Here is a 25,002-nt window from a genome sequence, read left to right as displayed (position 1 = left end):
CGGACACCCTCCTTTAATTAGCATCAAATATATCAAGGGGTTTTTAGGTAATTGTCTTGTTCTCTTGTTTTCCTGCAGTGCTGGCTGCTGTTCTGCCTAGGAGTTAGATTAAAATGTCCAAGAACACTGAATTGAAACCACAAAATATCTCCATACTGCTCGTCCGTAGTGATCCCCTGAAGTGTCCTGAAGCCCCAACATAAAAAGTCGTTTGTAAAAATGTTATTTAAACTCTGTTTTTAGCCTCATTGTAGCATGTAGCTCTAACTGCCTCTGTGTACACTTTTTGGTTTCAATCCTGTGTTCATTTTAATCTGGGTCGCCGTCAGCCATTAGGTGTGCAGTTGTGCTGCTACCCCCTCTCCCCTCGGATCTCCGTAAGTGATGTGAGGACTCTAAAACTTCACCAGATAATGGCTGAATTTTCATTTTTGGGTGCACTATCCCTTTAATGTACGTATGGGATTGACCAACTGCCCATTTTAATGTGTTTTTTTCTTTCTCTTTGCTTTTAGGCTGAACTTTGACTGAAGATGGGGGGGTTGAGGCCTGTCTAAGCTGGGGCCTAACTCCCCAAGCATCCACTCCTTTTGCACGGTTGAGTGTTGTTTGCTGTGTTTTCACCTTACACTTCATTTTTAGCTTTGCGTGTGTGTGTAGCCTTACTCCCCTTTTTTGTATTGGCTTGAGTGGGTCTTCCCCTTAAATTCTTCCTGACTTGGTAGACAGTGATCCTCCCCCCGACTAACAGTCCTTAACTTATACAGCCACTATTTATTTTTGTATGTTTAAGTTTTAGGCTCATTGAAGACTGTCACATACGTTTTTATGATTGCTGACAAATGTTTTTTTTTTTTTTTTTTTTTTACATCTTGTTTTTAATTCATATATTTAATAAACCCATTTGATTTCACTTTCACTTGATTTCCCTGCGATCCCCTTTGTGTCAAATTGGTAAGGGACCATCTGAAATGGTCCCAGTCCTCACCCTCTGGTCATATTTTGGCGTTGTCAGCAGGACCAAGGGTCGGAAAGCAGAGACAGTCAGTTTTTAAAATAATATGTTTTGGGAGATTTAGCAGCTGATTGATTTGTTATAGCTTTAGTAGTTTGTGAAGGCAAAACAGCAGTTGGCTGAGGAAAGAGTTTGCTATGCGGGCGGGTCCTCTATTTCCCACTCACCACTCTCCGAGTCATCTGTGTTCAGCCTCCATTGCAGAGATGGACTTTGAGCTCCAAGAACTGTGGGACCTGGTGGCACAGCTACGGGCAGAAAATCAGCAACTCCAGCAGCAGCAAAGTGGGGCTGCAACCCCCAGCAACTCTGGAGATGGGGACTCTCTCTGGCTTTTCAAGGCCTCCCACACCTGTAAGGCAGTTAGCTGAACGCCTCTTATATATTCCCAGGGCAAGAAAGTGTCCTATTTTCCGAGGTAGTATAGGAGTTCTTATAGCTGAATGGGTTGATAAAGTTTGGGCCAGTATCAGAGAACGACACCTCACCCCTATTGACCAAGCATATTTTTTTATGATCACTTGGAGGGGGAGGCAAAGAATGAAATTGGGTATAGACCTAAAGGCGATAGCGAAGATCCTGAACGCATTCTTAATATCCTCCAACAAGTTTATGGGTGTCATCAGTCTATGTAACTTTGCAGGAGGATTTCTTTTCTAGGAGGCAGTTTGAGGGAGAGTCACTACAAGAATATTCCCATGCCTTATTTTGCCCTATGGAGAAGACAGTTAAAAATACTCCCGGGGGTGTACCCAACTCTGCTACTCTGCTCAGAGACCAATTTGTTGAAAATGTTAACAACTCAGATCTCTGCAGGGCCCTGAAGCAGTAGCCTGAGTCTACCCTACTGGACATTCGTAGAGAAGCCCTACGGTGGGAGCAAGAAGGTACACCGGCCTAAGTCAGAAACTATTCTGTGCCATCCCTCTGTGCTACTCAGCGTATCCACATTCCTGAAAAGCCTTCTGTAACCCCTGAGGTCAGTGAGCTAATACAGTTAAAGGACATGATGAGCAAACAAGAGCAGATTAGTCAGCTTGCAGACTGCATTAAACGGCTTCAGAATCCCCCCAGGAGATTTAGCCCCAATTCTACTCAGCAACCCCTGTTGCTGCTGTCATCAGCCAGGCCATTTTGCTAACCACTGTGTCAATGATAGAGTCTTTCCCCAGGCCCAGTCTTCGGCACAGAGGGAGGTTGCACCACCACCCGTAGCACCTCTCTCCTACAGGCAAAGCTTCGCTACAGAAGGGGAGCCCCACAGTGTTGACACTACAGGTCAGTGTAACCAAGATATGGTTTCTCAGTTAGTTGAGCTCTGTCCCGAGGTAACTGTCAGAATGGCAGGTGTAGCAGTACCATGCCTTATTGATACTGGGTCAATGGTTTCTACTATCACAGAGGCCTTTTTCAACCAGCACTTCAGGGAAAAACTCCAACCCTGCCAGTGGCTTCAGCTAACTGCTGACAATGGGTTAGACATACGTTATCATGGCTATGCTGAGCTTGATGTGGAAGTTTTTGGGAGGGTTGTTCATAAAAGAGGGATTCAATTTGCTTTTAGGCTGAACTTTGAAGATGGGAGGGTTGTTTGCTGTGTTTTCACCTTACACTTTATTTTTAGTTTTGCGTAAGTGTGTGTGTAACCTCACTCCCTTTTTTTGTATTGGCTTGAGTGGGTCTTCCCCTTGACTAACAGTCCTTAACTTAGACAGCCACTATTTATTTTTGTATGTTTGGGTTTTAGCCTCATTTAGGACTGTCGCATAAGTTTTTATGGTTGCTGACAATTTTTTTTTTTTTTTTTTTTACATCTTGTTTTTAATTCATATATTTAATAAACCTATTTGATTTTACTTGGAAAACTTGTCCCTGCGATCCCATTTGTGTCAAATTGGTAAGGGACCATCTGAAATGGTCCCAGTCCTCACCCTCTGGTAACACATGTGTATGCACCAACAACTTTAACCTTTTCAGCACTTTTGAAAGACTTTTCATGTTTTTGTGGATGAGGTGCATTGTTTTCTAAAAAAAAAAAAAAATGCTCTGGATTATAAAAGGACAAAAAAAAACTGACATGACCGAGGTAAGATGGAATGAACATAAGGATACCGGAAAGAGAACCACCACCAAAAGAAAAGGTGTCGGAGAGAAGACAGTTCAGAAAGTAACAGGACGAAAGAAGAACAAAAGAAGAGGCTGAGGATTGATTTTTGTTTTCGTGCTCTGATCTGGTGTCAGAAAATGGAGAAAAGTAAAAGAGCATAAAAAAAGCATAAGACGAATAAGAGGGAAAAGGAGGACAAGCAAGTTTTCTTATTCAATACAAAAGGAGTGAAATGAGAAAGCAGGAGTTGATGAGAACGAACTAGAAAGGGTGAGACTCACTAATCTGGCAGAGAAGGGAAGGGAAGGGAGTTCACTCATCAAAAACAAAATGGCTCTCAAGGGAATATGGTGGGTTTGCCTACCAAAGTATTGTTGCAGTTTGAGCTGGCCTTCATTGGAGCTTTTTGAAACCATCCATCCATTTTTATCTGCTTAACCGGGGCCGGGTCGCGGGGGCAGCAGGCCACCCCAGACGTCCTCTCCCCTGCAATGCTTTCCCGCTCCTCCTAGGGGACCCCAAGACATCCCAGGCCAGATGAGATATGTAATCCCTCCAGCGTGTTCTGGGTCTGCCCCAGGGCCTCCTACCAGTGGGACGTGTCTGAAACACCTCCAGCAGGAGGCGCCCAGGAGGCATCCTGATCAGATGCTCCAACCACCTCACCTGACCCCTTTTGATGCGAAGGAGCAGCGGCTCTACTCCGGGCTCCCTTCAGATGTCTGAGCTCCTTACCCTATCTCTAAGGCTGGGGCCAGCCACTCCACAGAGGAAACTCACTTCAGCCGCTTGTATCCGCGAGCTCATTTTTTCGGTCACTACCCAGAGCTCATGACCATATGTGAGGATTGGGATGTAGGTGGACGAGTAAATCAAAAGCTTTGCCTTTGCTCCCTCTTCACCAGGATGGTCTGGCGCAGTGCCTGCATCACTGCAGACCCCGAAATCAGGGTCTGGTGCACTGTGTGCCGGGTGGCAGGCAGGGCTTTAGATAACCCTTGATAACCCTTTAGATACCCTTGTGAGTTTGTTTTTGATATTCTGGGACACTGTCAACTTCAACCTGTTAAATGCATTGTCTGTTTTCAAAATCACAAAATTTCAATTCACAGGAAATGTGCAGTTTGCACACAGTCTCTTTCAAAATAAATGCACAATGTCAATACAACACCGCAAATTGACGTTTTCTTCCTTCAAGAACACAAACAACAACAACAATGTTCAGCCTATGTTTAGGCTTTGTTTAGCCAACACATACGCAATTGGATTTACATTAGGCAACAAAAGCACATGGTTGAGTTTAGAAAAAAAGAACAAGGTTTGGCTTTACAATCTTACAGAAAGCAAACACCAGCCTCCAGGGTGAAGTTGGTGGTTGTTGGACCCATTCATAAAGTGTGAAGCTGCTCTGTAGTCAATGAATGTGAGCCTGATTTTGTGGACCCACAGATTTTTTTTCTTTTTTAGACCCAAATGAGCTTTAATTTTACTGTAGTAATTTTATTTATTGTTCTCAGTTCTAAAAGAAAATGTACTCATATACTCAGAACATTCCCCTGGCTGCTCTCATCATCATCTACAAGCGGCAGTAGCTCAGTCCATAGGGACTTGGGTTGGGAACCAGAGGGTCGCCTACTCGAGTCCCCGTCCGGACCAAAATATGGAGTGTGGACTGGTGGCTGGAGAGGGGCCAGTTCACCTCCTGAGCACTGCCGAGGTGCCCTTGAGCAAGGCACCGAACCCCCCATCCGCTCGGGACGCCTCACCAAGGGCAGCCCCCTCACTCTGACATCGCTCCACTTTGTGCATGTATAGGTCCTGTTTGTGCATGTGTGTGTCTTTCGGACCTGTGTGTAATTGACAAGCAAGAGTGAAAACATTGAATTTCTCCTCAGGTGGATTAATAAAGTAAATAAACTTAACTTAACTTAATATCTTATACCATTATTTTCTGTGGAGCAGCTCCAGACTGCTGTGACATCACAAAATTGAGTTTTAGCACTCTAGTTTTTTTGGATTTGGGAGAAACAGGAGAAATTTTACTAATATTGGACAGTCTTAGACCATGGGAGTAATATGCATGCATTTTGAAAATGGACCTAGTTTCCCTTTAAATAGCCGTTATTTAAATCAGTAGGTGTGGTTACATGATGGCTTCTCATTCGGAATGAAATAAATCTGAATGAAATCATTCGGATTTAAAGTCTTTCCAGGTAGTTTACATGGGAAATATTCATTCCGAATGAGGGTTTACACAGGAGATCAGTTTAATCGCCTTTATTTGGGTCAGCGCAAGGTTTGGGGCAGGGAAGGTTTCTGATTGGATAGGGGGAAGGGGCAATGTTACGTTTACCGGAAGAAAACACTGTAGTCCTCGTTCCGGATAACAAGATGCTTGACGATGCTGTTCTTAGTGCCATTTTTGGGCTTGTTTTGCTTATAATCTTGAAGCAGCAGTATGACAACAACCTTGTTCTGCTAATACTTCGTTTGTTGAGGAGGAGAAGAGAAGTAGAAGGTCGAAGAAGGGAGATAGATGACCATGGTTTGGCGAATGGAAACCGGTGAGTGCTCCGTGTCCGACTACTCTAGCTCAGCCCGTTGCTATGCACGCTGTATACTGCGCTGTATGCGCAGAAAGAACGGAATGGCTGGAATCAGGTAGGAGGTGTATACAAGACAGAAAAACTCTTCCATTCAGGTTCTGAAAAGGAATATTCCACCCCTGTGCACTCGATTAGATTTTCTTTCGGGTTGGCTGTTTTCATTTGGGTTGAGGTGTTTACAAGGAGTATTTCTATTCGGGTAGGGCTTCCAACCCGAATGCAAAAGGAATACATGGCTCCATGTAAATGCACGTATTGTGTTCTAAAAAGTTGTAAAATTCACCAACAGCTGAATCCAGAGTTATTTTACTGTCATTCATGTGAGTGAGCCTGAGACCAAGCAGTTTGGAATTAAAGGAATTGCCAGTGCCCTTACTCTATGGGCCCATGGATGCAAAAGATCCAGGTAATTTTACACACAGAATCTAACTTTTTATTTTTTTTAGCCACTGAGCAACTTTCATAGAAGTGAATGTGGCCCCACTTCTAGGTTTCTTCATACATTTGTTGTTTAAAGCCTGACACACACACTGCTGACACTCCCAGTCCCTCACAGCTCTGTTCAAATGTTTCTCCAGTGTGCCTCTATCTCTCAGCCTGTGTACACAGACACATTTCAGCCATTTTAATACCTAGATATTATATCTGACCATCTTAAAGTCATAGATCCACAGTTATGTATTTAACCTAAAGTCTATCTTAAAGTCATAGAACCACAGGTACATATTTAACCCAAAGTCTGTCTAAACTAATAAAACCACAGGTACATATTAAAACCAAGGTCTATCTTTAAGTCATAGAATGACAGGTACATTTAACCCAATGTCTGTCTTAAAGTCATAGATCCACAGTTATTTATTTAACCCAGCATCTATCTTTAAGTCATAGAACCACAGGTATGTATTTAACCCAACGCCTATCTTGAACTCATAGAACCACAGGTACATATTTAAACCAAAGTCTATCTTAAAGTCATAGAACCACTAAACCAAAGTCTATCTTTAAGTCATAGAACCACAGGTACGTATTTAACCCAATGTTTATTTTTAAGTCATAGAATGACTGGTATGTATTTAACCCAACGTCTGTCTTTAAGTCATAAAACCACAGGTACATATTTTTTTTCATAGTTTTTGAGCCCTCAAAATATATATCCAAGATCCTTGTGATGGTACATCAACTCACAATAGGTTGGATGACATCTCCGTCATGCTTGAGAGCATCTGTTTCACTTGCACTGGCACTATGCAGTAAGACTACAAAATTTGGCTGCTTTACAGCATACGCCATATCCCCCTTCTCGTCATATCCCCCTCCTCTCTAAAGAGTAGCATAGCAAAGTTAGACATGGTTGTCATGGCTGAAGCAACAAAGAAAAGGAAGAAGGTGATGGTGTTGTCCGAGGAGACAAAGAAAAGAAAACGGGAGAGCGATAAAACAAGAGCTTGAACAAGGATTGATATTGGCCTGGCTTTCACACGCTGGCGAGAGCTGAAAGAGGAGGAGAGATGCCCGACTGATGGTGACCTGGCGTTGTTACTGCTGTTACCCAAGTGTTAGCCGACATACAGACAGCTTTCATTTTAGTTTGTTTTTAACAGTTTGCTGTTAGCACCGCGAGCGCGATGTGCTTGTGTCGACCGCGATCGTAAATCATAATAGCGGTGAATGAGAGACTGCGGACAGAGGAGATTAAAATATGGCTTTGTACATGCTGATCACATGCATTGATAAAGTATTGGCTTGGCTGGCAGAGGTTTAATCGCACTTACTTACAGTAACAAGCGTAGTTGTCGTCAACTAGAGTAATTTTGAAGTTATATTCCCTTCATCTGCACCGCAGCCTCTCTGCTGTTGTCTGACTTCACTTTGTTGAGTGTGTGTGTGTGTGTGTGTGTGCGTGCGTGCGCATGCGCTGTGAGGAGGAGGTCAGCCCTGACATACGGAGAGCAACTCATTTCCAAGTTTCGAAAATGAAACTTCAGGCCAGCTTCAGGATGTTCACCGGTATCGTTGGCTTGTCAACAAATGCACGCGCATAAAGATCCACAGTTACGAATTTAACTAAATATCCATATGTTTCTACCTCTGAACAGTGGTTAAGAGCTGTTTGGACTGCTATTACTATTTTACAGGTGGAAGTGCTTCCACTACTTCTACTACTGTTGCACACTCTAAGGGCTCTAGTTTCGCAGACCGGGTGAGGCGGGGGCACAGCGCACCTGCACTTCGCCAACTGGGTGTGGCCAGGCAGATTTTGCAAGTTTGGCACACCGTGCGTGCTGGCGCAGCTACTCCTCTTTCCCACCTCCGTCCCTCCTACCTGCGCAAGTCGGAAAAGAGGGAGGAGAGAAGGCGTGGAGTGGGTTTTACACACATCACACCAATCAAATGAGCCCCTCTCCTCGCCCTTAAATGCGCCACGCGAAGGCGTAATGAGAGTTTACTCAATTCGCCATGGCAGAAGAGAGCAGCAGTGTCACACGGCCGGTTCTCCCAGGAGGAAACTGATGTTTTGGTGCGGGAGGTCCAAGCCTGCAGTGTTCGAATATACGGAACTGCGAGCAGACCTTCACGGGCTGATGATGCAAAGGTAGCCTGGGAGGACGTCACCACAATTGTAAATCAATGTTGCGTTTTTCTCTCTCTCTCGCAGTCTCACCCTGTTTCTTTTCTTTTGACTTTTCTAAGATGACAGATGCTGAATATATACTCCCTATCTGATGCTGTGGCTGTTTGTGATTGGCTGAGAGGGATGTGAACTCATTAGTTTGCAGCTGTGTTAATCTAATCAGGTTGGGTTTCCATTTCACGTGCCAAACAAGTCAAACGGTGCCAATCCCCTTTGATCTGACATCAGATGTGACGGGACAGTCGATACAGAGATACATTTATGTGCTGATTGCAGATAGTTGCACTGAATAGTGTTTTTTTGGGTATTTATTGCATTGTTAATGCGCCTGATATTCTGGAAACCTGCCTGTGAGGTTTTGGTGACGTGTGCGCACTGTCCGCCGGTCAGCCAAACTTCAACTTACACCGGCTGCGCTCCACCTGTGCTGACAGCAGACCTGGTTTCAGCTGGCAAGCTTTTAGCGCACCTTCGGCGAAGCCTTTTGACACGAAACTGTCACTGTGCCAAGCTGGATCTGTCGACACCTCCCCCTGCTGCGCCGCCACACCCATCTCAGCGCACCTCGGTCTGCCAAACTACCAAACTGAGCGTGCCTCGGGTTGCGCTGCTCGAAACTAGCTCTGCGTGGGGTTCGCCACCCTGCGCCACGCCGGGAAACTAGAGCCCCTAAGTCTTTCCATACTGCCCATGATAATAGTTGATGGCTGTGTTTAAAGGCAGTAGGAGTTGCAGGTAAAAAGTATCCCAGGAAAAATCATTGATTTTTCACAGATTTTTTGAGGCCCTTTTACCTTCGATATGGTAGACATCAGAGAATAGAAGAAAAAGGGAGAAAGAAGGGAGGGAGGGAATAACCTCAAAAGGCTGCAGGGCAGAAGACAGGACAAAAGAAAATATGTAAAGATGATGAAAACATAAAAAGAGGAGAGAAGGGTAAAGAAGAGAAGACAGGCGAAAACTTGTGAGACGGCTGCTGTCGTTCTCACTTGCAGCAGATGACAGAGGACACAGTAGGAGCAGACAGGTTCATAACACCTGACAGCTGAACATCTGGTACTTTTCATCGGGGACGAGGTGAATCTTGCAGCCAACTTTTTTCCCTGCCCAGCTTCCACTTGTCTTCTCTTGTCTCATCCTGCCCTCTCCAGCAGGAAATTCCCTTGTCTCTTTTGTTTGGTCCCTTGTCTTCTCATTTGTTGCCTCTCAGCTCTGCTAAGCCATTTGCATCTCCTCACCCACATCTAAGCCACTGTAATATGTCGCCTTCTCTTTCCATCTCCTGCTTTCCCTCCCTTCCTCCTCCACCTCTTCCATGTTTTTTTTGTCCTTTTTATCACAGCATATAGATGTGTTTGAGTGTGTGTTCTCTGTGATTACAGTAAAGAAGGTGTCATTCTTGTCACAGTATGCCACCACTGCCTGCTGTCACCTGTCTACTTCTAATGTCAGTGTCAATACGTGTGTGTGTGTGCGTGCGCGTGCGTGCGCATGCATGTGCGTGTGTGCGTGAGTGTGTGTGTGAATGAACATACACGTTTGAGAGTGTGTGTGCTAATAGTTGTGTGCAAGCAGTGTGTACGTGATAATGAGCGTAGCAGAGGATGTGACAGAGTCAGTGACCTGTACTGTGTACAAAACACAAATTCTTTTCGTGGCACACTAAATGTAATAAATGATTCTTGACAAGCTGTTAACTCTACTAATAATTTAAGCCCAATAAAAGAAATATGCTTTTCTAAAAAACAGACTTATTTTCAAATCAGACATATTTTCAAACACATGGACTAAGAAAACATATATCACAACATGTGTAGAAAAATTAAAAAAAAATAGTTATCTAAAATAGTCGGTAGCACTTTATTTTACAGTACCCTAATTAGACCTAATAAGCCATATTTTGTATCAAATTAGAAAAAACTACACCTAATATAATCTTTATTAGACAGTAAAATAGACAACATTGCTCTAATAAGACGTAACAATCCGTAGTTTGTACCAAATTAGGTAGAAATATGTTCCCAATTTAGACACTAAAGTGACACATAATGAGTTGTCTTTCATTACTTCATCATCATCTTTACAATTAATTCCTTAACAAAAAAATCACAGACAGCAGGATTCTTGAGAAGGGTTTTATTCATTATTTTCAGATCCCTGAGTGATTCAAATAATTTCTTCTCAGCGATAAACTTTCATAGGGACCGGTTTCTCCAAGCTAATGGCTAATGTAGCCAGGAGTAAAATGAGACATAAAAATGAGTAGGTAATGATTCAGTATTCATTACCTACTCATTTTGATGTCTCACTTTAGGGTACACAAAAAGGATAGGTAATGATTAACTAATAGTTAAGTCCTCATTAGTTCCTCAGTAACTACTCCTCTGAAATTTGATCAGGAGTTACTGATCAAATTTCCAATAAGCCAAACCAGCCAACCCCCCCCCCCAGTATCATATCATAATTATTGATAATGAATGTTAAGTATAAGTAAACACGACAATGTGGTAGATTTTTTCAATTTAGCAGTAAAAAATAGTGATGTTTGTCTGCGCCCCTCCCCCCTCCCTCCCGCTCTGAGATTTGGTTTTGCCCACCTCAGACCTGTGCGTCCCTCCAGCCTCTCCCCGTGTATGTATTGTAACGTCCCTCAATAACCACACGCCAAGACGTTAGCCGGTTTAGCTGGTGATTTATTTCTGGTTGTCACACAGGCTACTGTGGGCTGTAGCCACGCCAAAAACAACAAAAGCCTAACAGAAAAGTTCACTATCCACATGAGTGCCGCCGTCTTGTTTTTCTGAGAGAAACACACACCTCCCCGCTCGCTGCCGCGCCTCATGAGTGAGACGCTCAGGAAAACCAGCACTTAACTTAACATTTCACTAACACTTGGAAATATCAGTAATGTCACTTCAACTTAACAGTACAGAATCTGGGCTAAATCTCTCTTACACACATAACAGTAATGTGGCCCAGTTCGTTACAACATGAAGCATCCATGGTGGTATGAAGAGGGTCCAAGGGAAAAAGAAAGCCCAACCAACAATTATAAGTTGTAGGTTGGGCAAAAGGATGAAAATGTCTTCCCAACAGGAGGTACGCTACTGCTAGGGCTCCAGTGCCACCACTCACAAGTCAAATAATGTTAACTGAATTAAAGTTAGTCCTACTTTCTGCTGTGTTGTGTGTGTCTTAGCTGTAATGCAAGCTAGCCAGTTAGCCGAAGCTGTCGACGGCGACAGGAAATGACATGTATTTTTCAAATTACCGTAACTCCTTGATCATTCATGCTATCGACGCAATTCCAATGGATTCTGAAAGCTGAGAAGCGGAGCTTTCCAGTGATATATGGTACATTACAGTAGTGGTAGGAGTACCTGTGGGGGAGAGGGCGATCAAAGCAAGGACAGCTTGTGAGTGTCGTAGCGATGTTTTAGCGGTGTTTTCTTTGTAAATAACATCTTCATCTTGGTGTTGTAAATAATTGTATTAGTGTTGTTTCTGACAGTGTTTTTTGCCGTTTTTTTCTCTATAGTTCGTCTTTGTTTGCTATCATTTGTCTTTTTCGCCATACATATATATACATATATATATATATATATATATATACACAGTACAGGCCAAAAGTTTGGACACACCTTCTCATTCAATGCGTTTTCTTTATTTTCATGACTATTTACATTGTAGATTCTCACTGAAGGCATCAAAACTATGAATGAACACATATGGAGTTATGTACTTAACAAAAAAAGGTGAAATAACTGAAAACATGTTTTATATTCTAGTTTCTTCAAAATAGCCACCCTTTGCTCTGATTACTGCTTTGCACACTCTCGGCATTCTCTCCATGAGCTTCAAGAGGTAGTCACCTGAAATGGTTTTCCAACAGTCTTGAAGGAGTTCCCAGAGGTGTTTAGCACTTGTTGGCCCCTTTGCCTTCACTCTGCGGTCCAGCTCACCCCAAACCATCTCCATTGGGTTCAGGTCCGGTGACTGTGGAGGCCAGGTCATCTGCTGCAGCACTCCATCACTCTCCTTCTTGGTCAAATAGCCCTTACACAGCCTGGAGGTGTGTTTGGGGTCATTGTCCTGTTGAAAAAGAAATGATCGTCCAACTAAACGCAAACCGGATGGGATGGCATGTCGCTGCAGGGTGCTGTGGTAGCCATGCTGGTTCAGTGTGCCTTCAGTTTTGAATAAATCCCCAACAGTGTCACCAGCAAAACTCCCCCACACCATCACACCTCCTCATCCATGCTTCACAGTGGGAACCAGGCATGTGGAATCCATCCATTCACCTTTTCTGCATCTCACAAAGACACGGCGGTTGGAACCAAAGATCTCAAATTTGGACTCATCAGACCAGACAAAGCACAGATTTCCACTGATCTAATGTCCATTCCTTGTGTTTCTTGGCCCAAACAAATCTCTTCTGCTTGTTGCCTCTCCTTAGCAGTGGTTTCCTAGCAGCTATTTGACCATGAAGGCCTGATTCGCGCAGTCTCCTCTTAACAGTTGTTCTAGAGATGGGTCTGCTGCTAGAACTCTGTGTGGCATTCATCTGCTCTCTGATCTGAGCTGCTGTTAACTTGCGATTTCTCGGATGAACTTATCCTCAGAAGCAGAGGTGACTCTTGGTCTTCCTTTCCTGGGTCGGTCCTCATGTGTGACAGTTTCGTTATAGCGCTTGATGGTTTTTGCGACTCCACTTGGGGACACATTTAAAGTTTTTGCAATTTTCCGGACTGACTGACCTTCATTTCTTAAAGTAATGATGGCCACTCATTTTTCTTTAGTTAGCTGATTGGGTCTTGCCATAATATGAATTTTACCAGTTGTCCAATAGGGCTGTCGGCTGTGTATTAACCTGACTTCTGCACAACACAACTGATGGTCCCAACCCCATTGATAAAGCAAGAAATTCCACTAATTAACCCTGATAAGGCACACCTGTGAAGTGGAAACCATTTCAGGTGACTACCTCTTGAAGCTTATCAAGAGATAAGCTTCTCTAATGCCAAGAGTGTGCAAAGCAGTAATCAGAGCAAAGGGTGGCTATTTTGAAGAAACTAGAATATAAAACATGTTTTCAGTTATTTCACCTTTTTTTGTTAAGTACATAACTCCACATGTGTTCATTCATAGTTTTGATGCCTTCAGTGAGAATCTACAATGTAAATAGTCATGAAAATAAAGAAAATGCATTGAATGAGAAGGTATGCTTTTGGCCTGTACTGTATGTATATATATATATATATATATATATATATATATATATATATATATATATATATATATTTGAGGATTTTCTCATGCGGGGCATGTCCTCAGACCTGCTTCACAGGCGGAAATCTCAACCCCCCCCAATGTTCAACTCTAAGTTACGCCCTTGCCATTAACTAATAGTTAGTTCCTCATTAGTTCCTCAGTAACTACTCCTCTGAAATTTGATCAGGAGTTACTGAAGAACTGACCATTAACTAATAGTTACCAGTAGTAGGGGGCTGCATTGGGATTGGGTCCCGCCGGGTCCCGTGAGACCCAACCCTAATCTTGCAGGAGTGGGCGGTTTGAACTTTGCTGTGGGCGGGAACGGGTGGCCAAAAAAAACACTGCGGGATCGCGATGTAGCCTATAGCGATAGGATGGAGTTAACAAATGTTGTGGAAAAGAAGCTCAAACAAGGTCTAAAGGTGCACTGAGCCCTCTACGTCCCAGCGCTCTCAAAGCTGACGCATTTCATCTTCAGTATCCCCGCATCCAGTGTGCCTTCAGTGTCTGTGGGTGCATATTGAAGAGAGATGCATGGGATTGGGACCGCAGTCGGTCAGCAACATTCTCTTCCTCCACAGCAATATTATGGCCAAGTGATTCATTTGTTAAATTCATTCGTTTCATTCGTTAACTTTGTTTATTTTATGTTATTTTTTAGTGTTATTTGAGCCACTCACAGCCTACTCTCGTTGCTATTTGTTAATTACATAAAGAGGCTTGATGATGCCGGTGTTATTGAGCATAGGCTTTATCTTTATCTCATTAATGTTTTTTATTCAGGTCTCTCTTAGAAAAGAGATCTTAACCTCAATCACTGCATGATTATATAAAGGTAGAAAAATAAATAAAATACAGAGGAGGAGAATAGAATATGAAACAGCCTTTATTTCATTAAAAACTAAATGAAAACAACGAAATAGGAGCGCTATTCCTGACCAGTGCGTCAAAAGACATGCAGGCCAGGGAAACGAAACAAACATCCCCATGAATCTCTTTATTAATAGCCTATAAAATGACATGTTTTCTCCTGCAGGATGGGAGAAGACACAAAATCATCAATCTCTATTATTGTGCAGGCATAAATTCTCAGAGCTTTGCGGGAGCGGGCGGGAATGGACATACACGTTGCGGGCGCAGGCAGTAATGGTCAGAAATTCAGCGGGAGCGGGCAAGAGCGGGATGAAGAAAACAGTCCTGTGCAGGGCTCTAACCGGTAGTTCCTCATTAGTTCCTCACTAACTACTCTAATTTTGTGTAGCTTAGTTCCTCACTAACTACTCATTCGTTCGTCATTAGTTCCTCATTGGTTCCTCATTAGTTCCTCAGTAACTACTGTAATTTTTGTGTACTTTACACAAAAAGGGTAACTAATGAGTAGGTAAGGATTCAGTACTCATTACTTACTCATTTTGATGTCTCACTTTACTTTACGATACACAAAAAGGGTAGGTAATGATTAAGTAATAGTTAGTTCCTCATTAGTTCCTCAGTTACTACCCCTCTGAAATTTGATCAGGAGTTACTGAAGAATTGACCATTAACTAATAATCAGTTCCTCATTCATTTCAAATTTGTTTCATAGTAACTACTCTAAATTTTGTGCACCTCAAACAAGTGTACTGTGGACAACAGTGTGATCAGTATATAATAATAATAATAATAATAATAATAACTTTATTTGTATAGCATTTTTCAGTATAAATAACAAAGTGCTTTACAGCATAAAATATCAGCACACACTCAATATCAACACAAAATACATACAAATTAAACATTACATAAACTTAAACATTACTTCATAAAAACCTTCCTGTAAAAGTGTGTCTTGAGGAGCCATGTAAATGTAAATGTCATGGGGCGGCAGTAGCTCAGTCCATCGGGACTTGGGTTGGGAACCGGAGGGTCACCTGTTCGAGTCCCCGTCCGGACCAATTTGACCAATTGAATTTCCCCTCACGGGGATTAAAAAAGTTAAATTAAAAATAAAACGAGGAACAGACTCTGAAAGTCTGACTTCCTCAGGCAAATCGTTCCAGAGTCTAGGGGCCCTGATTGCAAAGGCCCTATCGCCTTTTGTTTTCAGCCTAGACCTTGGAACAGCTAGCAGGGCCTTATCAGCGGATCTCAAACTGTGAGCTGGTTTGTGTGAGGATAAAAGGTCTGAAATATAGGCAGGGGCTAGCCCAAGTCTGGCGTTAAAAACAAATAAAAGAATTTTAAAATCAATCCTAAAATGAACAGGCAGCCAGTGCAGGGATGCTATAACAGGGGTGATGTGGTCACATTTTTTAGACCTAGTTAAAAGCCGAGCTGCAGCATTTTGTACTTATGGTAGATGGTGAAGTGATTTCTGGCTGAGACAGGTATATAAGCTATTACAATAGTCGAGGCGTCAGATAAAAGACCTGACTTTGGCTATGTTTCTCAAATGATAAAAACATGTCTGGACCACTTTTTTTTTTACATGAAGTTTAAAGTTCAAGTCCTGGTCAAAAATGACAGCGAGGTTTCTGGCTGAGGGTTTTACAAGGCTTTCCAAAATTAGTTTTCTTGTTGTGGATGGACCTATAACAATGACATTGGATTTTGACTGATTGAGTTGGAGAAAACTGTCTGACATCCAGTATTTTATTTCTGTGATACAGTTGTGGAGGGCTGCTATATTAGACTGATCACCGGGATTGATTGGGATGTACAACTGTGTGTTATCTGCATAACAATGAAAATGCACGTTGTATTTACAGATGATGTAACCCAGAGGGAGCATGGAAATGGAAAAGATAATAGGGTCCAGGATTGACCCCTGGGGGGGACACCATAGGAGACATTAGTGGGGGAAGAAACAGAGCCAGCTATAGATACAGAAGAGTATCTGTTTAAAAGGTAAGACCTGAACCAATTCAGGGCCACCCACATCACTATCAATTAAAATGTCATGGTCTACCGTGTCAAATGCGGCGCTAAGGTCCAAGAGAACTAGAATGGAACACTCGCTGGCATCTTGAGTCAATAGGAGATCATTGCAAACTTTAAGGAGATCTGATTCTGTGCTATTAAGTGATCGAAAGCCGGACTGGAATTTTTCGAGTAAGTTATTGACTGATAGATGATTTATTAATTGTTTTAATACAATTTTTTCTAGGATCTTTGATAAAAAAGGGAGCTTTGAGACTGGTCTGTAGTTGTTCAGAATGGATGGGTCTAGATTGGGTTTTTTGAGCAGAGGTTCAATTAGAGCAGATTTAAAATTAGCAGGAACCACACCTGAGGTCAGAGAGTGATTGACAATAGATAAAATGAAGGTACCAACAGTGGGCATAATCTCCTTCAGTAGTCTGGTAGGGACCACGTCCAGAGGGCAAGAGGAGGATTTCATGCGCATCGCCATTGTGTTGAGATCAGTTAGTGACACTGAACTAAACGAGCAGAGGACTGACATAGAGTAGGATTGGTGAGTGATGGTGTGAGATCTAATGTTTTCAATTTTTTCAGTGAAAAATGATGAGAATTGCTCAGAGTTTAGGTGATGCATGTAAATTAATATTGGTGGAGGCGCCAACAATTCGGTCGAGTGTTTGAAACAGCACTTTAGAGTTTTTAGCATTCTAGGAGATCAAGTTGGAGAAAAAAGTTGCTCGTGCATCCTTAACTGCAGCATTGTAATTATTCATTTGGCTTTTCAAATGCTCATAGTGAACTTGAAGTTTGCAAGACTTCCATTTACGCTCTATTTTGCGTACCTCTCTTTTTAAGGAGCGGGCATGGTCATTCAACCATGGAGAGACTGAGGAAGTGATTTTGGTTCTGGTTTTGACTGCAGCTACTGAGTCCATTGTATTCAGGCAGAGGTCATTGAATGAATTCACCAGGAGATTGGTATCACTCACCTGACGTGCTGACATATTGCGGTCAGCGAGTTGTGTCATTTCCGGTGTTTCTGTGACAGCGTCTCTGTGCTGCTTTGGTGAATTCTAGTGGCCTGTTTTCTCACTTCAGTTGCTTTAACGTCTATTTCAAGTCTTAACCCACACTAGTTCTGTTTAAGCACTTATAACTCTCCTCCTTTCTACGACTTTCTCGCTAATCTCTTAGCTGTTGTTTGCACGTTACTAGCCTTGGTAGCTACATTAGCTTTAAAGTTAGCGATGGCTTCTCCCTCTGCTCTTTCTTGCTCGGTGTGCCAAATGTTCAGTTATGCCTCTGCCTCCTTTAGCGACAGTGGTAATTGTAACAAGTGTAGCTTATTTGCTGCGTTGGAGGCGAGGCTTAGTGAATTAGAAGCGCGGCTCCACACCATGGAAAACCATTCAGTAGCTGTGGTAGTTAGCCAGCCCCCTGTAGCTGGTGCGGAGCCACATAGCATAGCCTTAGCCTCTGCTAACTGTCCTCCGGTAACTCCCGTTCAGCCGGGAGGTTGGGTTACGGTTCGCCAGAAGCACAGCTCCAAGCCGAAGCCCACGGCTCACCACCAGCCTGTTCACATTTCCAACCGCTTTTCCCCACTCAGCGACACACCCGCTGAGGATAAAACTCTGGTTATTGGCAGCTCTATTCTGAGAAACGTGAAGTTAGCAACACCAGCGACCATAGTCAAATGTATCCCTGGGGCCAGAGCGGGCGACATTGAATCTAATTTAAAACTGCTGGCTAAAGCTAAATGTAGATTCAGTAAGATTGTTATTCACGTCGGCAGCAATGACACCCGGTTACACCAATTGGAGGTCACTAAAATTAATATTGCCTCGGTGTATGAATATGCAAAAACGATGTCGGACTCCGTAGTTTTCTCTGGACCCCTCCCAAATCTGACCAGTGATGACATGTTTAGCCGCATGTCATCATTTAATCGCTGGCTGTCCAGGTGGTGTCCAGCAAACGATGTGGGTTTCGTTAATAATTGGCAAACTTTCTGGGGAAAACCTGGTCTTATTAGGAGAGACGGCATTCATCCCACTTTGGATGGAGCTGCTCTCATTTCTAGGAACCTGGCAAACTTTATTAGTAATTTAAATCCCTGACAACCCAGAGTTGAGACCAGGACTCAGAGTCGCAGTCCTACATGCTTCTCTGAGCTTCTAGTTCAGTTACCCAGCCATAGTTTTCATAGTTTTATACAAACGGTGTCTGTCCCCTGACCACCTAAATTATTTAAATCTAAAATTAAACAAAGAGGAGTTGTGCATAACAACCTCATAAAAATTAAAACCTCTTCTGTGACAGAAAGACAAAACAGAAGTAAATGCGGACTGTTAAATATCAGGTCTCTATTGTCTAAAGCAGTGTTAGTAAACGAATTAATATCAGATAATCATATTGATTTACTCAGTCTCACTGAAACCTGGCTGTGTCAAGATGAATATGTCAGTCTAAATGAGTCCACTCCTCCCAGTCATAATAATACCCACATTCCTCGAGGCAGCGGCCGAGGAGGGGGAGTTGCAGCCATTTTTAACTCTAGCCTGTTAATCAGCCCTAAACCTAAACTAGATTTTAATTCATTTGAAAGCCTTGTTCTTAGTCTTTTACATCCGACTTGGAAAATCTCGCAGCCACTTTTATTTGTTATAGCGTACCGTGCTCCTGGCCCGTATTCTGAATTTGTATCTGAATTCTCAGAGTTTTTATCCAGTTTAGTTCTTAAATCAGATAAAGTTATTATTGTAGGCGATTTTAACATTCATGTCGACGTTGATAATGACTCCCTGACTACCGCGTTTATCTCATTATTAGACTCCACTGGCTTCAGTCAGGGTGTACATGAACCCACTCACTGTTTTAACCATACCCTCGATCCAGTTCTGATGTATGGAATTGAAATTGATAATCTAAAAGTCTTTCCACAGAATCCCTCGCTATCGGATCATTATCTGATTACTTTTGATTTCTTTTTACTCGATTACACGCCACTCAGCAACAGTTACTATGCTAGATGTTTATCAGATAGTGCTGTCGCAAAATTTAAGGAAAAGATTACTTCGTCATTAAATTCAATACCAAGTCCCTCAGTAACAGAGGTTTCCTGTACCGACTTTGATTATTTTGTCGATAGCGCTGTAGGCTCGCTGTGAACAACACTTGACTCTGTTGCTCCTCTTAAAAAGAAGTTAAAAAAACAAAGAAAGTTCGCTCCTTGGTATAACTCTCAAACCCGTAAGTTAAAACAAATATCGCGAAAATTTGAAAGGAATTGGCGATAAACAAAAATGGAAGAATCTCGTTTAATCTGGACAGACAGTCTCAAAACTTATAAGAGGGGCCTCCGCAATGCCAGAGCAAACTATTACTCAGCATTAATAGAAGACAATAAGAACAACCCCAGGTTTCTCTTCAGCACGTAGCCAGGCTGACTGAGAGTCAAAGCTCTATTGAGCCTTGTATTCCTTTAGCTCTTAGCAGTAATGATTTTATGAGCTTTTTTAATGACAAAATTCTAACTATTAGAGGCAAAATTCATGACCTCCTGTCCTCAGATAGTACCTATCTAACCTCAAACACAGCTGTAAAACCTAATATATATTTAGATTACTTCTCCCAATTTCTCTTCAAGAATTGACCGCAGTGATTTCTTCATCTAAATCATCAACGTGTCTCTTAGACCCCATCCCAACTAGGCTACTTAAGGAGGTCTTTCCTTTAGTTAACACTCATATATTAGATATGATCAATATATCCTTATTAACAGGCTATGTACCACAGTCTTTTAAGGTAGCTGTAATTAAACCTCTACTAAAAAAGCCCACCCTGGATCCAGAGGTGTTAGCCAACTATGGACCAATATCTAATCTTCCCTTTATGTCAAAGATCCTTGAGAAAGTAGTCGCAGACCACCTGTGTGATTTTCTCCATGATAATAATTTATTTGAGGAATTTCAGTCAGGATTTAGAGTGCATCATAGCACTGAGACAGCACTAGTTAAAATTACAAATGACCTTCTGATTGCTTCAGACAAAGGACTTGTCTCTGTACTTGTTTTATTAGATCTTAGTGCGGCATTTGACACAATTGACCATCAAATTCTACTGCAGAGACTGGATCACTTAATTGGCCTAAAAGGTTCTGCACTGAGCTGGTTTAAATCTTATTTATCTGATCGTTTTCAGTTTGTTGACGTTCATAATGAATCATCCTCACGTACCAAAGTTTGTTTTGGAGTTCTGCAAGGTTCTGTGCTCGGACCAATCCTATTTACTCTATATATGCTTCCTTTAGGGGCGGCATGGTGGTGTGGTGGTTAACACTCTCGCCTCACAGCAAGAGGGTTGCCGGTTCGATCTCGGGCATGGGAGCCCTTCTGTGCGGAGTTTGCATGTTCTCCCCGTGTCAGCGTGGGTTCTCTCCGGGCACTCCGGCTTCCTCCCACAGTCCAAAGACATGCAGATTGGGGACTAGGTTAATTGATAACTCTAAATTGTCCATAGGTGTGAATGTGAGCGTGAATGGTTGTCTGTCTCTATGTGTCAGCCCTGCGATAGTCTGGCGACCTGTCCAGGGTGTACCCTGCCTCTCGCCCGATGTAGCTGGGATAGGCTCCAGCCCCCCCGCGACCCTCAAGAGGATGAAGCGGTTAGAAGATGAATGAATGAATGCTTCCTTTAGATAACATCATTAGAAATCACTCTATAAATTTCCATTGTTATGCGGATGATACTCAGTTGTATTTATCGATGAAGCCAGAAGAAACTAATCCATTAACTAAACTCCATAACTGCCTTAAAGACATAAAAACTTGGATGAGCACCAATTTCCTGATGTTAAATTCAGACAAAACTGAAGTTATTGTTCTTGGCCCCAAACAACTCAGAGACTCTTTATCTGACGACATAGTTTCTCTAGATGGCATTGCTCTGGCCTCTAGCACTACCGTAAGAAACCTCGGAGTGATATTTGATCAAGATTTGTGTTTTAATTCTCATTTAAAACAAACCTCACGGACTGCATTTTTTCATCTGCGTAATATTGCGAAAATTAGGCCTATCCTGACCCGAAAAGATGCAGAAAAATTGGTCCACGCTTTTGTTACCTCTAGGCTGGATTACTGTAACTCTCTATTATCAGGTAGCTCTAGTAAGTCTTTCAAAACTCTCCAGCTTTTTCAGAATGCAGCAGCACGTGTACTAACAGGAACTAAGAAACGTGATCATATATGTCCTGTTTTAGCTTCTCTGCACTGGCTCCCTGTAAAATCCAGAACTGAATTTAAAATCCTACTGTTAACTTATAAAGCTCTAATCTAATCTAATATCTTAGAGAGCTCATAGTGCCATATTATCCCACCAGAACACTGCGCTCTGAGAACGCAGGGTTACTCGTGGTCCCTATAGTCTCCAAAAGTAGAACAGGAGCCAGAGCCTTCAGCTATCAGGCTCCTCTCCTGTGGAATCATCTTCCTGTTACGGTCCGGGAGGCAGACACCGTCTCCACATTTAAGACTAGACTTAAGACTTTCCTCTTTGATAAAGCTTATAGTTAGGGCTGGCTCAGGCTTGCCCTGTACCAGCCCCTAGTTAGGCTGACTTAGGCCTAGTCTGCTGGAGGACCCCCTATAATACACCGGGCACCTTCTCTCCTTCTCTCTCTCTCTCTCTCTCGTATTCTATTACTGCATCTTGCTAACTCGGCCATTCTGGATGTCACTAACTCGGCTTCTTCTCCGGAGCCTTTGTGCTCCACTGTCTCTCAGATTAACTCATATCGCAGTGGTGCCTGGACAGCGTGACGTGTGTGGTTGTGCTGCTGCTGTGGTCCTGCCAGATGCCTCCTGCTGCTGCTGCCATCATTAGTCATTAGTCATACTTCTACTGTTATTATACACATATGACTATTGTCACACATGTATACTGCCAGATATTAATACATACTTTCAACATATTGTACTGCAGTAGCCAGAACTATAACTATAATATTATTACTTTCAATAATGTTGTTGTAAGCTACTGTCATTACCTGCATCTCTCTCTCTCTCTCTCTCTCTCTCTCTCTCTCTGTGTCTCATTGTGTCATGTGGATTACTGTTAATTTGTTATGCTGATCTGTTCTGTACGACATCTATTGCACGTCTGTCCGTCCTGGAAGAGGGATCCCTCCTCAGTTGCTCTTCCTGAGGTTTCTACCGTTTTTTTTTCCCCATTAAAGGGTTTTTTTGGGGGGAGTTTTTCCTTATCCGCTGCGAGGGTCATAAGGACAGAGAGATGTCGTATGCTGTAAAGCCCTATGAGGCAAATTGTGATTTGTGATATTGGGCTTTATAAATAAAATTGATGATGATGATGATCATGCGAGAGATGTAGTTTGGAAGAGAGGCATGAAAAAGCATGTGAAAATTTAGCTACTGTTGTTGAGTTAATGATGCGAGAGCGGGTGGGGGCAGGTGAGACTTAAGGCGAAGGAGAGTAGTACAAGTTTAAAACAATACTAAAATGATCGGATATACAGGTGTTAATAAGTTCCACGTTATCAATCTTCAGACCATATGAAATAACAAGATCTAAGATATGGCCCTTCTCATGGGTGGGCCCTGTGGAATGTAAAACAAAATTAAACGATTCTAAAAGATTAAGAAATTCCCCCGCAAGAGCATCACCACGACAACAAACATGAATGTTGAAGTCACCGATTATGCAGACCCGGTCATAATTAGGTAAAAGCAGAGACAGAGACAAAAGTGCCATTGGTCTTAGGAGGGCGGTAAACTAAAAGGGATAAAATCGGCTGGTACTTATTAACACAAAATGTTAAGTTTTCAAAGGAGGAGAATTCCCCACAGGGAACAGGCTTATAAAAGAAATTGTCTCTGTAGATGACAACGACCCCTCCACTGTGGCCAGATAGCCGGGGCTTCTGTGCATATAAGAATGCTGGAGGTGTAGCTTCATTTAGGGTGTTGTATTCATCTGGTTTTGACCATGTTTCGGTCATACAAAAAATATCAATGTCATTGGAGGTAATAAAATCATTGCAAATAAAAGATTTGTTATTTAAAGACCTTACATTTAAAAGGCTAATCTTTACAGGTATGCTTGGTGGAACAGAAGGGCCTGATTGTGTATGAATGGAAATCAAGTTATTCGGGTTTCGGCTAGGGCTGTACCCAAATATTCGGATATTCGAATATTCGTTTCTATGGGTAGGTATTCGTTATGAAAATTTGGTATTCGATATCCGTTTTTTTATTTACTTTTTTTTTTTAATTATTATTATTTATTTATCTTTTACATTTTTTTGGTGCTAAATGTAGTCTTCTAGTTGTTCGTAAATGTAGGTTATCAATAAAAATCAAAACTTTTAAATTGTATTGTTAAAAATGTGAAAATACAGTATAGCCTACCAACTGAGCTTGTGTGTACGGCACGCTTGAGCGCATCCGTCTGAGGCTGTGGATCAATGCCAAGTTTTACCACTTTATCACTATTCCTTCTAACTTGTAGCTGTTTTTTGGTTATCTTTTGAATTTAATATGAATTATGGAACCATTTTTGTCAACGTTTGTTTCCCCCGTTTTGTACGATAAATTATTGTTTAAAGTTTCAACAAGTTTCTTTTGGAGCGCGTGACACAAATGTGTTTTGAAAACGGCCGCGTACTGTCACCTGCTCAACGTATCATTACCTTCGGATGCCGTGACAGTAATAGCCAATAATGTCAAAATATCATTTACAGACCGATTTAACAGTCGATCACTGCTGCCCGACCCGCAGGTCAATTTGCGGGTCCCGCGGGTTACGGGTTGACCCGCGCATCACTACTCAGCTCAGTCTATAAATGCTGTACACAACAGTAGACATTACATTCTATTCAGGCCGGCAGAACCAGCAGCGCATCGGCTCTACAGTGCATGGCACTGCTGATTAACCATTTTATTGCAGCACAGAGTGTCAGCCAGCAACCAATTACTTGCAGAGGCTCCCTACAACTTGTTTCAGCGGTTCCGATTTAATCAGAAGACAAACAGGATGACCAGCCAATGTGAAAATCAAAAGAAAGCATAGAATAATGTACTGAAGGAGACTGTTGTGCCATCACATTTTTTTGTGGTTTGAGAGCAAAGATCTGGTCGCTGCTGTGCAAAACTCCGCAATACAATTAGGTCCGAAAAAACCCCAGAGGAGTGCTTCACAAGGAGTCTTTGAAAGGAGCCGAGCCTGGCGTAAAACCAGAGAGAGCAGGCAGCACGGCAGCAGCACGGCCGCAGCACAGCCACAGCGCACGGAAGAGGACCGCTGATGAAGATTGACATCCCACTGTTTTTTAGGGCAGTGAACAGACTGTTAAAATCGTTCTTTAGCAGCTCAGACTGACCCCGGACCACGTCATTGGTTCCAATGTGCAAGACCAGGGCCCGTATTCACAAAGAATCCTAAGACTAAA

At 42.5% G+C, this 25,002-nt stretch overlaps 1 long non-coding RNA gene across 2 annotated transcripts in view; it reads left to right on the top strand.

Annotated features, from left to right (window-relative positions):
• The first annotated feature begins 5,488 nt into the window (after positions 1-5,488).
• LOC125894720 (uncharacterized) overlaps positions 5,489-25,002 on the top strand; it is a 32,359-nt gene continuing 12,845 nt past the window's right edge. The window contains exons 1-2 of one of the 2 annotated variants that reach the window (XR_007450094.1): positions 5,489-5,686; positions 16,382-16,520. This is a non-coding gene — a long non-coding RNA (uncharacterized LOC125894720). The remainder of the gene's footprint in view (positions 5,687-16,381; positions 16,521-25,002) is intronic. The other variant, XR_007450093.1, reaches the window with a different exon arrangement.

The sequence above is a fragment of the Epinephelus fuscoguttatus genome, linkage group LG9 (assembly GCF_011397635.1).
Source record: "Epinephelus fuscoguttatus linkage group LG9, E.fuscoguttatus.final_Chr_v1".
Taxonomy (NCBI): Eukaryota; Metazoa; Chordata; class Actinopteri; order Perciformes; family Serranidae; genus Epinephelus; species Epinephelus fuscoguttatus.
Note: the sequence above shows the minus strand (reverse complement) of the source record. Positions and strands in the feature narration are given on the sequence as shown.